Here is a 19,724-nt window from a genome sequence, read left to right on the forward strand (position 1 = left end):
GAAAGTTAAAAATGTTTTGGTTGAATAGGACCTTTGCATGTTGTTTGTGCTTCAATTCAACTTCCCTGTTCCTACCTCTTCCCTCTTAATCTTGTTATTAATATTATTATTGATTTTACTTTTGGTAAGGAAGTGAAAAGTGAGAACAACTTTATGTCTATAATGAATTTTGAATACATTAAAATTTAAGTTAAAAACTTCATTTTCTATCAGACAGGCTTTTGCACTTTTTTTTTCCATTAATTAATATTGTAAGTGGCTTGGTGTCTTTGGCGCACATGTAGGGTCCAGTAATATTTATTAGCCCAAATGAGCTACGTTATTAGCCACAAAGCCCATTAAGCCTTGCAAAAGAAATGCTAGTGTGACATTAATCTCCACCGTTTTCAGTGGTTAGTTTGCAGTTGCAAGTATTACTACGAGGTTCAAAGATGATTTAAACTTCGAACTAATCGGCGAAGTTATCAACACTATTTCCCAATTTTACGAATCTCATTGATAATTATTCAATCAATTTTAGATGCAGAATTCAATCAAAATAAATAGCATAAATTGGATGGGTGGGTGATCCAATAAACCAATCAAAGAGAGTTTAATAATAATGCTGCAAAAAACGAGCAATAAAGATTTCAGAAGAGATAGCTTTGCGTCTTCATTGTCAAACTTCTTTTCCAATTTCAACCATTTCAAAATTACAAAAACAAACTGAAAGAATAGGCTTAAGAGATCAGTCAGGTTTGCAGGGTGATTGACACGCAAAGAAATCTTAAGAGAAAGAGAAAACACTACATTTCGCTGCTTCTAATTCAGATTCAGATGCTAGAATGAAATTCTCAATTTCTCATCCTCGTCAATCTTAGGTGCAGTTATCGGTTAAATCACTACTTTTATCTCCTCCCTCTAAACCATATTATAGATTTGCTAGATCAATATTAGTAGAGAAATTAAAAGTGAAATCGATTTTATGTACATAATGTACTTTGAACACTTTTAAAACTTGTAGTTAAAAAAAAAAACACAGTGATAACAGGAAAAATGAAAGAGCAGAAGAAGACAATAGAGCAGAAAACTTGTAAAAGAGGGGAAAGGAGATAACTCAGTGATGGCAAAGGTTTTTATGGTTCGATTCTGCCAGCAATGTTCCTCAACTAAAGATTTCAGAAGAGGGAGCTTTTATATCCTCATTGTCAAAACTCCTTCCCCCGTTTCAAAATGAAAAACAAAATTGAAAGAAAATGCTTAAAATAAAAGTAAAGAAAAGAGGACGAAGAAGCGTAAGAGATCACTCAGGTCAGCGGGGTGGTCGACACGCAAAGCAATCTCAAGAAAGAGAGAAAGCACTGCATTCCGGTCTGTTGAGCTTGAATTTCATGGAGTCATCACCGTGATCTCACAAACATCTTATATTAAAAAAAACGAAAGAGAAAATATGTTTTCAAAGATGAAAAAACACTAGAATCATGAATCGGTAATCAACAAGAAATTGTTGAAAGGAACCTGTGCCGAGTGCTATCACATGAGGACGGTGATGAGAGATGACAAGAGTCTGAATTTATAGGATGCAATTAGGGTTATTGTACACAGAATAGAGAATACTAAACGCCGTCGTTTCCTTGCCTCAAGTCAAGTGCTTAACTAGGTTTTCCGTTTTTCCCCTTTGACCCTTTCCCTTATAAATTAATGTTGGGACTTGGGAGTTTTGATTTTGTTCCTTGCTAAAAATATAGTTTTACTTTCTATATATATTTAATTGGTTTAATTATTCTGTTAGTTCATATAATTTTGTAAAATTTTTAATTAAATTTTTAAATTTTTTTTAATTAAATTTTTATACCAATTTTTTTTTAATTAAGTCTCTCTTAACAGTAATTGGTTTAATTATATAGAAATCCAATTAAAAAAAAGAATTGGTACAGAAATCCAATTAAAAAGAAAAAAAAAATATAAGGACTCAATTAAAAAAAATGGTACAAGAACTCAATTAAAAAAAAAAAGTATAGAGACTTAATTAAAAATTTTGCAAAACTATATGAACCAATAGAGTAATTAAACCTATTTAGTTTTGATATTTCGTTTCTAACTCAAATTAAGAGATAATATTAATTTAAAGATTAGCACAAATATATTATTTGAACAGGGGGATTAAAAATAAAACATGTAAAAATTTTGGAAATACTAAATTGTTCTCTTAATCTTTATTTATTTTTAAAGTTTAAGAAAATAAGTCATACATTTTAAAATAAAAAGAAAGTCATACTGATGTATATGATCAAATTCTTAAATATCAAAGTATACACTGAGCATGTACAGCAAATGCTTAAAAATTCTGAAGTAATTACATAGTTAAGTTCAATATCTTCTTGAAGAAACGAAATCAAATCCATATCCGTCTACTAATTAATACCGAAATGGAAAATTCAAAGAGTGAACATACACCACCATAAGCCCCCACTGCTAAGTAAAAATCATATCTATTGAAGCAAAAAAATAATATCTACCCTAGCTAGTCTCTAAATGTTTACCGACCATTTAATATAAACTTATAAAGTTAAGTTCCTCTGTTTTGCTTTCCTCAAAGTCATGGATAGCTTGAGTGCTATCATCAACCACAAGTACTTGTTCATACTCTTCATCTCCACTTTCACCGCCATCACCTCAATTTTATTATTTAGCACCCTCAACTTCAGCAATTTGTATAGCTTTTCCTGTGTCCTTTTTTATGTTTTATTTGTATATAACCCGTACTACGCAATGAAATGAACCTAATATTCCATTCCAAATTTCCAATCATTCTCTCAAGCAAATTAAAAATAGAAATTGAATTAGTAGCAAGCAAATTAGCAATGACTTAATCCAGTAGCTAAGGTAATTGTCAAAAAGAGCGAATAGGATTAGGTTTAAGGCTTTAAGCACAATACCGTACTAACAACGAGGATAGATTCCATACATGTACAAGATGTGAAGAGCATGAATACCTAACCTGCACAGGAAGCTTCCAATTAATTGAGCCATGGAGAGCAGAGCATAGGAGAGCTTCAGGCAGAAGCCCGGAAATGAGGGGAAAGGGTGCTTCAACGTGATGGCAACTAATTAACAAACTAAACTAAGAGGAGAAAGAAGAGAAAATAGAAATAATACAACATAACTCACCTTGAGGCCTCTCTAAGCAGTTATGGTGTTCACTGAAATAGTAGTATAATATTGTGTCGGCCAGGTAGGTGGTTGGAAATTCATCAATGTTTCTGTGTGTAAGTATGAGTGGCTGTTCATTTTATTTAATATTTTTTTATTTATTAATTAGATTTGGATACAATAATATAATTTTTTTTTCATTTATCATGATAAAACATTTTTTAAGTAAAATAAATAAATAAATAATCGTAGTTGTTTTAAAACAAAAATTTCTGATTTTTTTAGTGAATTTACTTTCACTTAAAAAAATATACTAAAATTTTAAAAAAGGATATTTTTATTAAATTTTTTTTATCCAAACACATAGAAAATAAATAAACTCCTAAAGATAACATAATTTTATTTAATTTAAATCATATCAATTTTCAGCTCAGAAATCGGTGTGAAAGTCTCAGACAATTTAGATATTTAAATCATAGCTTGAACAAGATTATCAACTGATGTCGGCAATCTGAACTTTCTCAGTCATCATTGACTTCATCACCCGCATCAAATTATTAATAAAATGTTAGAGACGGGGACAACCCGTGCAATTACCATAACAGAACGGATGGTTTAATTCTAAATAATAACATAATCAAATCAAAACGTAGGTAGGAAAAAATAACACGTTCGAATTAAGTGTTGACGATGCAACTAATGGGTGAAGTTAGAAGAGTTTCAATCTTGAACAAGTTTCAGAGAATCTAAGTAGCTTTGTTTCAGCAATGTGCAAAGTGCAAACCCTTTGAAAGCAATATGAAACAACAATGTTAGGTGCAAACAAAAGCAACTCATCAATATCAATGATATATAGATATATTAACAATATTCAAGTGAGGAAGAAAAATAAATTATAAGATCCTGCACAAAGCATTATTATTCTTCTTCATTTAGAAAGAATAATTCATATGAAGAGTGTCCTCAAAGGCGGAGCTGATCACATTCTTTTTTTTTTTTTTTGGTGACTAAGCTTATCACATTCTAAGTTAATAGAAAGCATTTTAATTTGTGGACTATATTTTTTGAATCATGAATAATGGAGCACAGAGTAGCTATTGCTAATTTTTGTGGTGCAAACATGGTTTTGGACGAATATATATTTTTCGAGAAAAATATATTGTTTTATGTGGATCGGAACTCTTGGCGCGCGGTAGTGTGGGGAGCAAGAAATTAACTTGAACAAGAAGTTAAACTCACTGGGGTAGTGGCGGCTTATATTGACCAATTGAATAGACATCGTCGTTTCTTTGACTTAACTTTATTTGCCCAATCATCCTGGCTAACCAAGATTGAATATTTTAGTAACGTGACAACTGCTGTTAAGAATTTCGGAAATTAAATTAATGTTAAGTGGTTAATTAGTAATAATCTCCAGAATGAAATGCAACTAATATTCATTTGTAAGAGTAGATTAACTGATGATAGTCTGGTAGTAACGTATTCAAACGTGGGACCTTAGAAGTCAAACCTTAAGCCACTAGCTTTGATACAACACCTTGAGCGGATAGATTACCGGTTGAGTTTTCATAATTGGGAGAAAAAGGACAGAGAACTTAGTATACAGAGATATGAATAAAAGAGAGTAATTTGTATATTTCACAATCTTGTCCTCAACAATTACCCGAACGGTGATATATATGAGTTAAACTCCAAAATGGACAAAAATATACCACGTTAATTCTGGACCCATTCTCTATTAACGGCGTGATGATATGGTTTGATGATGTAGTGTATTAGTGATACATGTCACTCCATGATTTAGCTACGTATAATGATATGATGATGTGTTGGCCAGTGATGCGTGGCATGCTGACGTGAATAGTTACGTCACGTGTCACAATAGTATTCGTCTACGTATCATCCATTATGTCATGGTTGTAGATGCACTAAATTAGTCCATCACTTTGTGTTAAGTGACTTATTTTAGTCCTTAAAATTGAATGTCGTGCACCTAACTAGTCCCTTCACTAGTTTTTTCTCCTTTTTTTTTTCTATAAATTCAAAATTATCAATATCTTTAAATTCATTAATTTCAATTCTATTTCACATGTTATTTAAATACAAGTGCTTTTATAAAATATTTTTTTTTTGCGGATACCTTGAATCGCTGTCTTAGAGTTGACATGAAGATATTTCAAACACCCCCACTACCATCTATGACCTCTTTCGTCTAGACTGAAGAGATCGGAGATTGTAGTGAGGGTGCTTAAAATGCCTTCGATCTAACCCATTTACACACACTGAAAACGTATATTTCGTAAGAATCGAAAAAAATGTGTATGTTAGTTCTTGATTTCTTATTAAAAACACATTTTTTTAATGAAAAAATGTGTCTAATCAATCATATAATTTCTTTTTTATAATAACATACTTATATATTTCAAAATTTACCAATGTTAAATTATTATAAAAAAATTATATAATTAAAACTAAAATTTTAAAAGTTTTTATAAAAACACTTGTATTTAAACTAACTATGAAAAAATAGAATTGAAATTAATGCATCTAAAATATTGAAAATTTTAAATTTTAAAAAAAATGAGAAAAAACTGGTGAAAGGACTAGTTTGGTGCACGACATTCAATTTCAAGGACTAAAATGAGTCACTTAAGGCAAAGTGAGGGACTAATTTAGAGCATCTACAATGATGACATAATGGATGACACGTGGACGAATACTGTTACAACACGTGGCACAAACAGACATGTGGTCAAATAGCATTGTGACACATGTCACAACCATCCACGTCAACATGTCACGTGTCACTTGTCAACACATCATCATACTATTACACATGGCCAAATTATGGAGTGGCATGTGTCACTAACATGCCATGTCATCAAGCCATGTTATCACGTCGTTAATGGAAAATGGGTTATGGACTAATGTAGTGCATTTTTTGTCAATCTCAGGGACGTATTTAATACAATTGAAATCTCAGGGACGATTTTAGTGTACGACGTCAATCTCAGGGACCATTTTCGGGTTTAACTCTAATATATATAATTATAGGGAGCACTTTAATCAAGACATTAAAAATGTATTTTTTTTAAACATTTACATGTGTCATGTTATTATTAGATGTCTTTATTAAATTGATTAATAATTTATTTTTTAATAAATCAAAACAAATCGATTTATTATAGCAACAATAATAAACTCAAATTTTCACATTATAATTATCAGACCCGATTGATTTGATCAATTTACCTAATATGAACTGAATCATGCTTAAATATTTTGAAAAAAAGATAAAAATATCCCCGACTTTTTGTTTCGCAGACATTTAAATCCCTAAAAATTTAAAAATTCAATTAGATCCCTCGAAAAAAACACCCTAACTCTAGCTCCAAATTTATACATTAGAATTATTTTTGTAACGACAACCAATGAAAATAGCTTGATTAGATTGAATGTACATCAGACCATCATGTTGAATACGATAAAAAATTAACAACTAAAATATGTTTACAAAAAAGAAATGAATAAAAAATAAATTAAGGATATATTTGTGTTCTTACAAAAAAGGTTACTAGTTATAAAAAATAAAGAGTAAACTACTATTTGTATCCACGAAAGTTGAAAACGCTGACATATCTATCCATTGAAGAAGGAAATTACTATTTGTACCCATGAAACATAAACTTTTGCTAACAAAACTATCCAAATCCAAACAAATTATTTGAAATTCTCAAATTATCCTCTAATATAACCCATCTCTAACTTCTTCTCTTACTCCACACTACCACTTTTCCAATCCCAAACATTACCACCACCGAAACTCTTCCTCACTACAACCCTAAACCCTAACTACCACCATCACTCAAAATGCCTCCCGTGCCTCTGACGAACATTCCAGAAACAACGACACTAATCCAACGCCTCTAGTCTTCCCTTGCTCTGTATCTCCCTACGTTTCTTGTCGGATTATTTCAACCAAACACAAAACAAGTACAAACTTTAACCATGTCTTGTTGTAACTCCAAGAAAAGAAAGAGACGCACCTGGATTTAGGGTAGATTCTTTCCATTGAAGGGGTAGCATATGTGACGGTCATAGGATACAGATCCCAATCTGTTTCCTATTTGGGAAGAAATTCAACAACTTCGAATATGCATCACACTTCTCCGCCATCCCAACCAACCTAGCCTTCCCTCCACCTCTACCACTACCACCACCGAGTCAAGATTGCAGAGGAAGATAGGGGGCAGGTAGCGCGTTCTTGAAAAGATTTTACAAGAAAGCAGAGGGTTAGGAGGCTGAAGATTGAAAGAACGAAGTGTTTGAGCTCAAATTTCAGAAATGATGCCATTCCTTGATTGAACTTAGGGTTTTGGAGATTGTGGATTTGTATCAAGTGGAAGGTATCCGGGTGGCACCGTTGGTTCTCCTAGGAGCGTTTTATGGCCGCCATGAGGGAGCACTACACTGGAGGTCCGTCGTCGTCGGCGGTGGAGGAGGTCGATGAGGGTTTGGAGGAGGGGAGGCGGTCGAGGGACATGCCGACAAAGAGTTCTAGGGCGCGCAGCTGAAGGCGCGGGGAGATGGTTACGGCTGCGGCTACAGCGGTGACGACAGTGCACGATTGGATGATTGCTCGCAGAGGGAGGAGGAAGGGAAGGCCAAGAGAGCGGAGACTGCGTGGAGGGAGGTCGTCTGGGAAGATTGTGGATTTTGGATGGCGGCAGTGATGGTGGTAGTTGGGATGAGAGTGGTGGTGAAGAAGAGTTTGTGTGGTGGGATTTGAGATTAGAAAAGTGGTGGTGAAGATAAGGGTAATTTAGGAATTTTAGATGATTTTTTAGTGTTTGGATAATTTTATTGTGCGAAACTCATATTTCATGGATACAAATGGTAATTTCCTTCTTTTATGGGTAGATATGTCAGTGTTTTCAACTTTCGTTGGTAGAAATAGTAGTTTACTCAAAAATAAAGATAAAAAAATCTGAGATATTATAAATAGTTATAATATTATATTATTTTACAAAATATTAATAGTGTATTATAAAATACTTTCATTTAGGTAAAAAGGTTATTGGAAATACCTTTTTAATTTGTTTAAAAAATAAAAAAATTAGTTAGGCCAACTATTAATTCAAGTTGTAGAAGAAAAATAATTTCTTTAATTTATTATTATTTTTGCTTAATATTATTATTTATGCTAATTGTGGTATAATATTATAATGTTAAAAAATTTAGATAATACTTTTAATTAGGAGCAAATTTAAAATAAAATACTAGCAATTTAATGCAAATTTAATCAAGTATTAAAATAAAATTATGATAAACTATTGTTGAATTAATATAGTGACATCATGAATATGATTCGTTTATAGATTTGTAACTGAGTTAAGACAGAGCGTTAGTCAATTTGAATTTAGTTCGTTAACAGTTTGATATGTTAAGGTTATGATGTTGGGGGCGGATTTTGAACTATAATTTGAACTTATATATTAATGTGAACTTAATCGTATTAAAAGAAAATTAATATCTTTTTTATGACATAAAATAAAGTTAAAGTAAGAAAAGGAGAAAACAAAATAGTTCTAGCCTATGCAGTCTCTGTCTTACTAAGAACAATTATATGAAGGTTCTTTCAAGAAAATATAAACTCTGGATACTCAACTACATTAATTTTTTCTCTCTGTGCAATCAAATCAAATATGGAATCACATTCTCTAACAGAAGCGTTCATGAAGACAATGGAGGCTATTATCCGATTCGCACTGTCATCGGATCGGATAAGATCCAGACTCTAAAAGGATCGGTATGGTTGTAGGATGCGACTAGTTCTTCGTTGGTCTATGATGGATACCAATCTAAAAAGGCCATTTTATCGATGTTCTAAAGATATATTTGTCTCTTGAGTATGATAGAAAATTAGAAAAAAATATATTTAAAAAAGAAAATGAATAAAAAAAACCATTCCATAGATTTATTTTTTTACAAAAAAAATTAATATATATAGAAAATAAAAATAAAATTAAAAAATATGAGAGTTTATTAATAGTTATAATATTAAATTCTTTTAAAAAATAATAATAGGTTCGCTTTTGGTTTCTAAAATTATGATTTTTACTTATTAGCATCCTCTAGATTATACTTTAATGACATCAGTATATATTTAAAGTATAACTATTTAACTAGCATAGGTAGATAGATTTTTATTTCTCTAATGCATGATCGAAGGAGCTTCTATCCATTTTTATTACTGAATTAAAAAATTTTGTAAGATTTAATTTAGAAAAATTATTCTAAAAGACAATTAGGAATATTAATTATTAAAAATAATTTTAATATAAAAATTATTAAAAAAGATTAATTATTATAATATTTATAAAAATGATTTTTTTTAAAACTTGAAATGCATACGTAAATTATAGCTCACTTTATGATGAATATAAAATATATTATTATTATTATTATTATTATTATTATTATTATTATTATTATTTATTCGTTATTATAATTATTTATACATGTTTTCAACTTAAATTTGTCGCCTTTTGTTGTAAAGATTTAATTTTGATATTGTTGTTAGATAGTGTGAATTGTTTCTTTATTATTAACCTTGTACAATTAAACTTGATTATAAAATTTTACGGTGATACACATAATTAGTACATTATAATAGAATTGAGTTCTTTTCATAATTTTCTAAAAATAATAAATTAAAAAGATATTTTGGGTGTAAATTTTGAATAAAAAAATACTTTATTTAAAATTATAAGTTATAATTTTTATTATAAATATATATACTAACATAGACTTTTTTACCTTGGACGAGAAGGTAATCTATTTTTTGGTTATGATAGCCGAAAATGCCTTACGTTCTTAGCATACTTTTTTAACACGTTTTTAGTTATCTTTTATAATGTTTATATTTGTTATGTTATCTTATTATTTAGTAACACATGTCTATATTTTATGGCATCTTGAAACTTGGAAAGGATGTTGCTGAGACACTGTCGACGATGATACGCGAAGTTGTTGTGCATGTGATAACAATAGTTTTGCCAGAGTTTGTGAAAACGATTGGTTCTTCGTCAAAAAATAGGAGTCACGGTGTAAAGCTTTCGAATACTGCTCCACTCCAGCTGTTACACCACTGTCGGATACTTTAAAATGCTTACTTAACGCTAACTCCGCAATGTGTTTGGATGACGAACCAGTAACGAAGAAGAGGATTCCGAGGTGTAAGGGAAAAAAGTGTGGACTACCGGTCTCCGAAGTTAAGATTTTATGTTTTTTTTAAATAACAACTATTAAAAATTTAGTTATAAACTTTTTTTTAATTAAATGCATAATTTTTTATCTTCAAATTTCTTTAGGGGCAATTTCTTTAAGTGCGTACGGAGGCAATTTTTTTGGATAACTAGCTAATATTTAGGGGTTCTCGTTGGGTTATTATTAAAGAGGTGATTGATGCGTGAGCATTTTATACCCTTTTCATAGCATTTTTATAGTGTTTTTAATTATATTTTATTAAGTTTTAGTATTTTTTAGTATAAAATTCATCTTTTAGATGCTACTTTGAGTTTTTATGTTATTTTTATGATTTTAGGTGAATTTTGGGCGAATTTGGCATAATCTTGTTCAGAGACGAAGAAAGGATAGCAGATGCTGTCAATCCTGACCTCTGTGTATTTCAACGAGCATAACTTGAGCTACAGAGGTCCAATTGATACGGTCTCAATGACGTTAGAAAGATAACTTCTAGAGCTTTCCAGCAATATATAATAGTCTATACTTCTCTTCTAGAATAATTGCCAAAACTGGGGAGCATAAGACAGTGAGCTCACCCCCTAATAGGCGTTCAATGCCCATATCCCAAGTTGAATGCCAGGCTTGACCGAAGCACATGACCAAAGTGGGCCCAAATTGGATTTTAGCACTCCTTAGCTTACCTAGTCTTATCTTTGTACTTTTTAAATTTAAATTAATATCTTTTAGGGTTAGTATTTTACTATTTAAAGAGGAGATCACCTAGGTCTACGGAGATCAATCCATACACAGACAGATACTCTTAGTTTTATTTTGTTTTCTCTGTAAAGCATGAGTAACTAAACCCCTTGGTTAAGGTTAGGAGCTCTGCTTATTCCTATGAATTAATATTATTACATTTCTATTTTAGTATATGTTTGATTTCATTCTATGATGTATTATCGTTCTTCATTTAAATGAATCTGGGGTAGAACGGAAGTATGACCCCTTTTTCTACATGAGTTCTTGCGAGTCCCTGACCGGATCGTATTGAACTACAGCTTGAGAATACATCTCCTAAACTGTAAATTGCATGGGCTAATTAGATAAGTGATATAAAATCTGGTTAGCTTTAGGTGATTGAGGTTTTTGTGGCGTTAAAACTAGAATACTGGGCTTCATTCTCTGATCTGAAAGATCTGACCTTGTCTGTGGCACTTTAAGTAGGATCAAGAGAGATTGAATTGCGTTGAGCTTCACCCTCATTCAATTCGAATGACCACTGACCCTGGCTTTTGATGAGAATCAGAGGAGATTAAAAGGTCCAAAGAATTGGGGTTTAATCACTTACAGTTTTGCCATAGAATGAATCATATTCTTTGTTAAAGTAGTCTGTAAGAGATATTAATCCGGAAAGATAAGCACCTCCAAAGCCTTAACTGTTTCTCATTATTGTTTCTACACCAATTCTTTACTATTTTCTTATTTAATTTGTTTATGCGAATTCAACAACAACCACTCTTTTTCTATTTCGCCTGACTAAGACCGGCAAGATAACTATTGCTTGCTCAATCCAACAATCCTCGTAGGATCGACCCTCACTCACCTAAGGTATTACTTGGACGACCCAGTGCACTTGCCGATGAAGTTGTGCAAGTTCTAATTTCGCACACCAGTGATTAGCGATTTAAAATATGAATTGAAAACGTGAAATATGGGAAGTCTTTATGATTATAGTGGATTTTATGTTGTCTTACGTTATGCTTCTTTTTTTTTGTGTCAATGATCTTGTTTTTGAATATTGCTTTCCTCTGTTCTATGATTTTGTAAGCTTGTATAGATCTTGATATGATGTTGATGTATATGTTTGTTGAACTGTTATCTCTTATTACCATTTTGTGCAAGTAAAGTTTTATTTATTAAAAAAAAGCACTTTCTGAGATTAAGCATGCAAAATTCTGAAGAGTTTGGAATATAATTTCACCCATAAAGAACCCCAGTCTCTCCTTTTGTAAGCAACCCCAAAATTTCACTACAGCACGCGCGACAGTTGCAAGACATCTCGCACACTACATGATGACAGTGTCAATCTCATGCTCTCAGCAGGAAGATGTTAGACCATGTCCGAGTAAAGTCCGTAATAATCCCACTGAATTGTGTTTCACCAAAATTTAACCAATACTAAAATTTATTTGTCTAATTTTTTACACCACTACATTTGTAATATTTTTTACTTTAACCTACACTCAAAGACAATCTCTCTGCCCTACTTATTATTTACTCCTAACTGATTAAGTTGGTGATAGTAAAAGACAATATCTCTCTCCCTATTATAAATCTAATATTACCTTTAGTAAATAAAGTCTAGCAATGCTTAAAATAATTGTTATATTTTTTGGATTTGCAGAAAGAATTGTATTTTGGGGATAAACTTCTTCCATGTCGTCCATGGTTTTACTATAACAATTACAATCTAAAATGGACGGGGATGACATGTCACGTGTAAGTTTCGTTTTTTCGGATAACATTAGTATTAACAAAATTTTTTATTTTTTATGCACTAAAAAAGTATTATGTATAATTTTTTGTGTATATTTTGATTAAATAATTAATGTTGACATTATTTTTATGGTGTTTGGACCTTTTATTTTGGCTAACTAAAGAGATGAAATTTTTTTATAAAGAACTGGCTATTGCTACTTACATCTTTGGAAACAATTTGGATCCAGAGTAAGTAAAATTAGTTTATTTCTCATTTTAATTGCTAATTTGTCACGTAATTATTTTTTTAACCTTTTCTAATACCATAGTATAATACTCTAATTTTATAATTTTAGAGAAGTGCTTGTTCCAAACGATCATTATCATGGCACACGCAAGACTCTTCTAACTATTATGCCCGGCAAGACAATAATTGGTGATGTAAGAGTATTTCTATAGTATTTATTTATTATGCTTACAAAATTATAAATTTTGGATTAGTGCAGCATAACCATGATTGTCTGTAATTCATAGGTCCTTATCTTAGTTTGTTTGATGCTCGCCAAAGAGCCATTTGAGCCAAGTGAAAACAAATATGGCAACCAATGGTATTTGCCACCGACATTCTCCATAAGTTTATTAGTAGTTCGAAATTTAGTTTTCAATATTAATATATCTTCCTAGATATACTAGAAATATAATAATAATATTCACTTAGTTCAATATTCAATGTAGCAAATTGTTTTAAACCCAAAACAGAATTGTTCCGGCACAATGAAATACATCAGGATAACTTCATGGGAGACCTCGGCGGCTTACACAAGGTTCGTTAATTTCGGTCAACATTCAATTAATTAGTATAGTAATATTTCATTGCTGTTTTTATTAAAAATTATCTTCTGAATGTTGTTGTAGATTTTTGTGCCAATTTACCTTAATGTCCATTGGTTTCTGATTGTGGTTGATTTGCTTCCTGAGACCGTGAGATATATGGACTCGTTTAAATGTTGCATATTGATGACAGAGCGTAAGCGTGTCATTGACGATGTGTTAAATTACCTTGAGAAGTTTTTACCTGACAATAACTTCCAAGAAACACCTTTGTTTAGAAACCTTCAATTTTCTAAGTATAAATTCAATGAGCTAGTTGTCTCGCAACAATTGCCAAATCGTAAGTTTAAAATACGAATTTTTAAAGTACAGATTCAATTTTTTGGCTGTTTGTCCTTTTATTATATTGCTTTGTTATTGTGTGCCTTGAATTGTGGCGAAAGAATGACTGTGGTAATTGGGTCACTCAATGGATGGTCCTCAACCACTATTGGAGACCCGATAAGACATGGGTAAGAAAAATGCCATTGTTAATGAAGTTAAGTTTATTCCATTATCTAATATCATTATTAATGTTTGTTAGGTTGTCAATGATTACTCAAGGATGCGATTGGCTATGGATTTGGTGTATGACGAGCACAACCCGAAGCGGGATATGATAAAGGAGTTCCCTGTTACTGATTGGAATAAAAAGATGCAGCAATCTGTCCTTCAAACTTAGGATTTTATGATGCTTCTTATTAGAACTTTGTCAATCGTATCGTGTCTTTCAATAACACATTTATTTAGTTAAAATAGTTATGAATTGAATTAGGCCATTTTAATTTTGTTTGAAGAATAATTTATTTTTATATTTTGGACTATTTAGATATATGTTGATCTTTTTATTTATAATGATTTATACATTATTTTTTTTGGACTATTTAGATACGTGTTGATCTTTTTATTTATAATGATTTATACATTATTTTTTATGCCCATGCCGTTTTATTTCTAACATTGTGGCACATATTAAAACCCAACACATGTCTTGATTAATGAAATATGAGAGTAGTGTGTTGCTATCAAGTATAACTACAACATAGAATTTACCAGTTTATTTTTATTCAAATAACCCCTACTGCAATATTGTATCTTACTGACCTTTTTTGTACCAAAGCTAGCTTGCGTGCCACTACTAGTCTTATCACCCGAATCATCATCGTCATTCCTCACAGGAAATTTCTTCTTCACATGACCAGTGCTCTTGCATTTAGTGCACCTCCGTTTACCTTTCTCTTTTCTTCCCTTGGGTGCACCTTTTGTCTTGACCACTGAAAGGTCACCAACAAAGTTCAGTATGGGAGAATCTCTTGTTTGTCTTTTCAAGTAAGATTTTTGCTCTAGTGTTTTGGTCAACCGACAAACTTCATTCATAGTGTCATGGAAAGAAGGACTATCTTGAACTCTTAAGAATACCATCCACATAGTTTCCATTAATAATGCGCCATAGCGCATTAAAAATTCTCTTTCTCTGTCTTGCACAGTGCCTCTAATAGAACTTTCGTCCAGATACTTCTTGGCATCCTTGGACTATCTTTTCAAAAGAAGACTTTTTGGAATCTTTTGTAAACCTACCCTTTTCATGGCATAAAACATGTGGCTGCAAGGAATGCCTTCACTACTCCACCGACTACATTCACCCTCCATATTCTTAGTATTGTGGTCATAAAGTACGTTGTATATATGTTGCATCCTTTCACACTCCTTAATTTTTAACACAACAATAGTTGATATGTTTTCCTCCTTAATTATATCTAATGCGACCACTCCTTGAATCTCTGTTTTTACTTTTCCATGAATCTCCCTTGTGTAAAAATTTGCAGCACAAAGTTCCAATGCTTCTAACCTAGTAGTTAGAACAGGCTCCCTATACATCGTCTTAACTTGAGAAATTAATTCATTGTGTCTATAGTTCCTAAGAGCATGTTAAATATTTTGGACCAACTCTAGAAGACTTTGACGAATGCCAATAAACCTCTTGATGAAGTTGTTTATTGCCTCACACCTTGATGTTGTTCTAAATCCAGCACAACATTTATCCCTCAAGTAAGCACTTGTCCAACTTTTCTTCTTTTCATATTCATTTAAAACCCAAGAATTTTCTTCCAACCCATATTTTTTTAGCATATTCTTCCAATATTCTTCAAATTCATCCAGATGCCATGGAGCATACAAACATTTTCTGAATTCGTCGAAAAAACCTTTGGTTTTTATGATTGCTGTTACATTTTTCTAAATGTGCCAACCACATAATCGGTGAGTTGTGTTTGGGAACATTTCTTGTATTGCTACCTTCATTGCCTTGTCACCGTCTGTGACCACAACACTGGAAAACTTGTTCAGTATAACTTCTAGAAAGTTTTACAACAACCACATATATCTTGCCGTTTGTTCGTCCTCTATCAAGACAAAGCCAAATATGCATGTTTGGCGGTGATGGTTACAACTCAAGAAGATTACCAACGGCCTTCTGTACTTATTCTTTCGATAGGTTGTATCGAATACAAGCACATCTCCAAAGCATTGATAATCAGCCTTACAAATGCCATCTACCCAAAATAAATTTGCTAGCTGATTTTCATCAATAGCACTATGCCTTGCCATGGTAATGGGGTCAACATCGGCTTTTCCAAGTAGATGGTTTATTGTCGCATTGGAATCTCCACCAATGAGCTTTGCACGGTGAGTTCTTTGAATGTGGTTATCCAAGTCCTTCTTTGTGAATCCAACATTAGCATAACCACCGGCTTGGCCTACCATTAGTCCCATTATTTTAGAGGTTAGAAGACCATTCTCATGCATGGTGTTCACCTGAGCTTTTTGTGACTCAGTCAACCCTCGGTGGTTTGGAATTAGGTGTACCAAGCATTGTGGGACAAGATCGTGGTTGTGCTTCTCAACTAATTTTTAAACCATCCAAGTTGAAGTTTTCATATCAAATTACACCGCAAGCATGGCCTCACAACCAGTACGAGTCAGCGCTTATGCTCCCTCTTCTTATTTGAATTAGAGATGTATTTCTCGGCTCTCTTTCCTTCCTTGTTTCAAAAAAATCACCTTCTACGCTGTGTTCCATCTTTTCCACTCGCTGTATCACCCTTGCAAACTCCAAACCCGACATACCTCACATAACTTACATACAAGTTATAAGTTGCATCCAATGTTTTAAATGTCTAGTTTATAATATCATCGGCCGTCTCAAAAATGCACTTGCTACTACTGCCACCGCAATCACAAGTGCAATTCACATTCTCTTCTACACCAGTCATTATATAATTTTGAACGTTGTCTTGTGAACTGAGTGATTCTGAATCAACATCTATTGCATCCTAATGAGATGAAATAAACAAAAGACAATAAATAACTAAAGGCAATCACAATAAATAACAAAATTCATCGTAAATTTCAATGATAATCAACCAAAATTTTAAATTGTAGTTATTGTCTCATTAAATTATAGATTATTTAAAAAAGGTTAAAAAAATAAGGGACCATACCATTGTTTGATAAAATATCATTTAATTTATATTATGCAAGAATATATATTCTTGCACACAACTATCAAGTGAGAACAAATAATGAAAAAGAAATTATATGCTAGCAAACTAACAAAACTAACTGTAAAAAGGAATAATAGTAATCGAAAAAACATTACTAGGGGAGGAGCAATATGAGAAATTAATTTTTGTGGCAATTTAATATGTAGCAATAGCAAGTGTAGGCCAAAAACAACTTAATTCCTGGGAAACTTGCAAGGCAAACACAAAGATTTAGACACTTGCCATTAGTAAAATCATCCTTATTTTAAAAAGTTGAAGGAAGATTGGACAAAGAATTAAAAAAAACATGCATAAAATTGAAGCCCACTCCACAAACAAATCAAACAAAAAAAAATAATTTAATACTACTATAGTTGCTTCCATAAGAGCTAAGTATCCTGGGTCATGTTATTAACAATATAAGCGCAAAGACAAAGCATATATGGTATATTTAGCATGATTTTCAAATAAAAATTCTTTGTTTAGAATATATGAGATATGAAAATTAATTTGATTTGTTATAAATGATATAACATTTATCTGTCAAAATTGATATAATCCTTTAATATTGCATACGTCAGTGTTTGTTTCATCTCTTGTACTATGATATACATCGAGTGAATCATATATGGTGAGCTACAGACCAAGAATGCTTTTAGTATGTTTCTAATTGTTTACACAAATTACATCAGCTAATTTTACTTTAACTTCTATATCCATCATCCATCAAAAACCCGATTATGAAACCTTTAAATTCACACATTACTTAAAAAACCCATTGGATGATTAAAATTACCAGCAGAATGCACAGATGATATTTATATGTTGTTGTTGTTGTTGTTATATGAGAAGCAGATGAATCAGAATCTTTATCCCCAACTCCCAAAATGAAACGACAAGCCCCAACTAAAGGATCTTTAGAAGTAACCACATCAAGACCATCAAACCTTAAAGCAGGAATTGATAAACTAAAATCAAATTATGGAGAGGAACTGCAACATACCAAGAGGAATTGTGGCACAAGGGGGCCTAGACGACTGCGAGTCAAACGAAGACGTAGGACTAACTCCCAGAACCTGTTGCGTCTGCCACCAGCGACGACGAGGGCAGGAAAGCTGCGCGAGACCATGAGAGAGAGAGAGAGAGAGAGAGAGAGAGAGAGAGAGAGAGAGAGAGAGAGAGAGAGAGAGAGAGAGAGAGAGAGAGATGACGAGCTTGATGGCTACACCAAAAATAGTGAGAGAGACCAAAGCTGAGAGAGGGTGGGAGTTTGGGTACGACAACAGTGATAGGGATGAGAGAGCTCGAGGTTCAATCTAGTGACGTTGAGGGAGGAGTTTGAGAGTTTAGGATTGCCAAATGACGTCGTTTGTGGAAGTGAAAAAACAAAAAAAAAAAATCATGGTCTAGTCCGAGTCATGTAAATTGGTCAGTTCGATCGGGTTTGATATTAATTGGGTTTATTGTTATTTTTATAAAAAATCGATTTTATTTTGGTTTATTAAGACATTAAAAAATAACGGGTTCATTAATATGTCAACTAATAATACGATACATAAGCGTCTTTAAGAAAAATTGGTTTATTTTGTGTAATTGGTTTAGGATTGCCAAATGATGTCGTTTGTGGAAGTGAAAAAAACCAAAAAAAAGCATGGTCTAGTCCGAGTCATGTAAATTGGTCATTTCGATCGAGTTTGATATTAATTGGGTTCATTGTTATTGTTATAAAAACTGATTTTATTTTGGTTTATTAAGAAATTAAAAAATAACCGGCTCATTAATATGTCAACTAATAATACGATATGTAAGCATCTTTAAGAAAAATTGGTTTAATAATACGATACGTAACTGGTTTATTTTGTGTAGTTTGTTGAATTAATTAGTTTTACCTTATGAGTTTAATAAGTTTTCTTCTTTATTAGAACGATGGTTTTCTCAAGATTAATTGAATTTTGCTTCGTCTGTATTTTGAGCATTCGTATTTCAGGTAGGTTTTCTATCTCTAATGATAATCAATTGTTTAAGTTTTATGTTCGACTTACTTTTCCTAAGATAGCGTTTTAGGACAGAAGTGGGAGAAGGTCGCATAGAGGCGCCTTCTCGAAACCTTTGTTTGCTGAAAAATTGTGGAGTCATAAGGGGTTACGCACTAGAACGATAGGATTTGATATGTTATTGAATTTGTGTTTGTTCTAATATATGATTGTAGCTGTTTTCACTATGAAAATTGTTATATTTATTTGATGGATGTCTCTGAACTAAGGAAAAGTTCTGCTGAAATTTCATGTGATTTATTTTAAAACTTGTTTGGTTTGCAGAAGATTCTAATTATAGGGTATGATCTATCGAATTTTGTAAAAAAATTAATAATTTTGCCTTATTCATCGAATTCTAGGGTGTGTCATTTAATATGATCCCAAGTCATCGTCTATGAATTTATGATAGGGATAACGG

General features: G+C 32.1%; 1 long non-coding RNA gene, 2 other non-coding genes and 1 pseudogene across 4 annotated transcripts; all 4 read right to left on the minus strand.

Annotated features, from left to right (window-relative positions):
* Positions 1–1,092: 1,092 nt before the first annotated feature.
* On the minus strand, positions 1,093–1,195 carry LOC148554593 (small nucleolar RNA R30/Z108). The gene has a single exon (XR_015888438.1). It is a non-coding gene; the product is annotated as a small nucleolar RNA R30/Z108 (small nucleolar RNA).
* An 85-nt stretch (positions 1,196–1,280) lies between these two features.
* LOC148554594 (small nucleolar RNA Z107/R87) lies at positions 1,281–1,390 on the minus strand. The gene has a single exon (XR_015888443.1). It is a non-coding gene; the product is annotated as a small nucleolar RNA Z107/R87 (small nucleolar RNA).
* An 852-nt stretch (positions 1,391–2,242) lies between these two features.
* LOC107646050 (uncharacterized) lies at positions 2,243–4,236 on the minus strand. 2 transcript variants are annotated; one of them, XR_001621614.3, is made up of 2 exons: positions 3,151–4,236; positions 2,243–3,069 (listed from the first exon to the last, which is right to left on the minus strand). It is a non-coding gene; the product is annotated as an uncharacterized LOC107646050 (long non-coding RNA). The 2 variants fall into 2 exon arrangements; XR_015886045.1 differs by having other exon boundaries at positions 2,341–2,980.
* A 10,464-nt stretch (positions 4,237–14,700) lies between these two features.
* LOC148554595 (protein FAR1-RELATED SEQUENCE 5-like) lies at positions 14,701–18,399 on the minus strand (annotated as a pseudogene).
* Positions 18,400–19,724: the final 1,325 nt, after the last annotated feature.

Source organism: Arachis ipaensis, chromosome B6, assembly GCF_059453495.1.
Source record: "Arachis ipaensis isolate K30076 ecotype BB chromosome B6, ASM5945349v1, whole genome shotgun sequence".
In the NCBI taxonomy this organism is placed as follows: domain Eukaryota; kingdom Viridiplantae; phylum Streptophyta; class Magnoliopsida; order Fabales; family Fabaceae; genus Arachis; species Arachis ipaensis.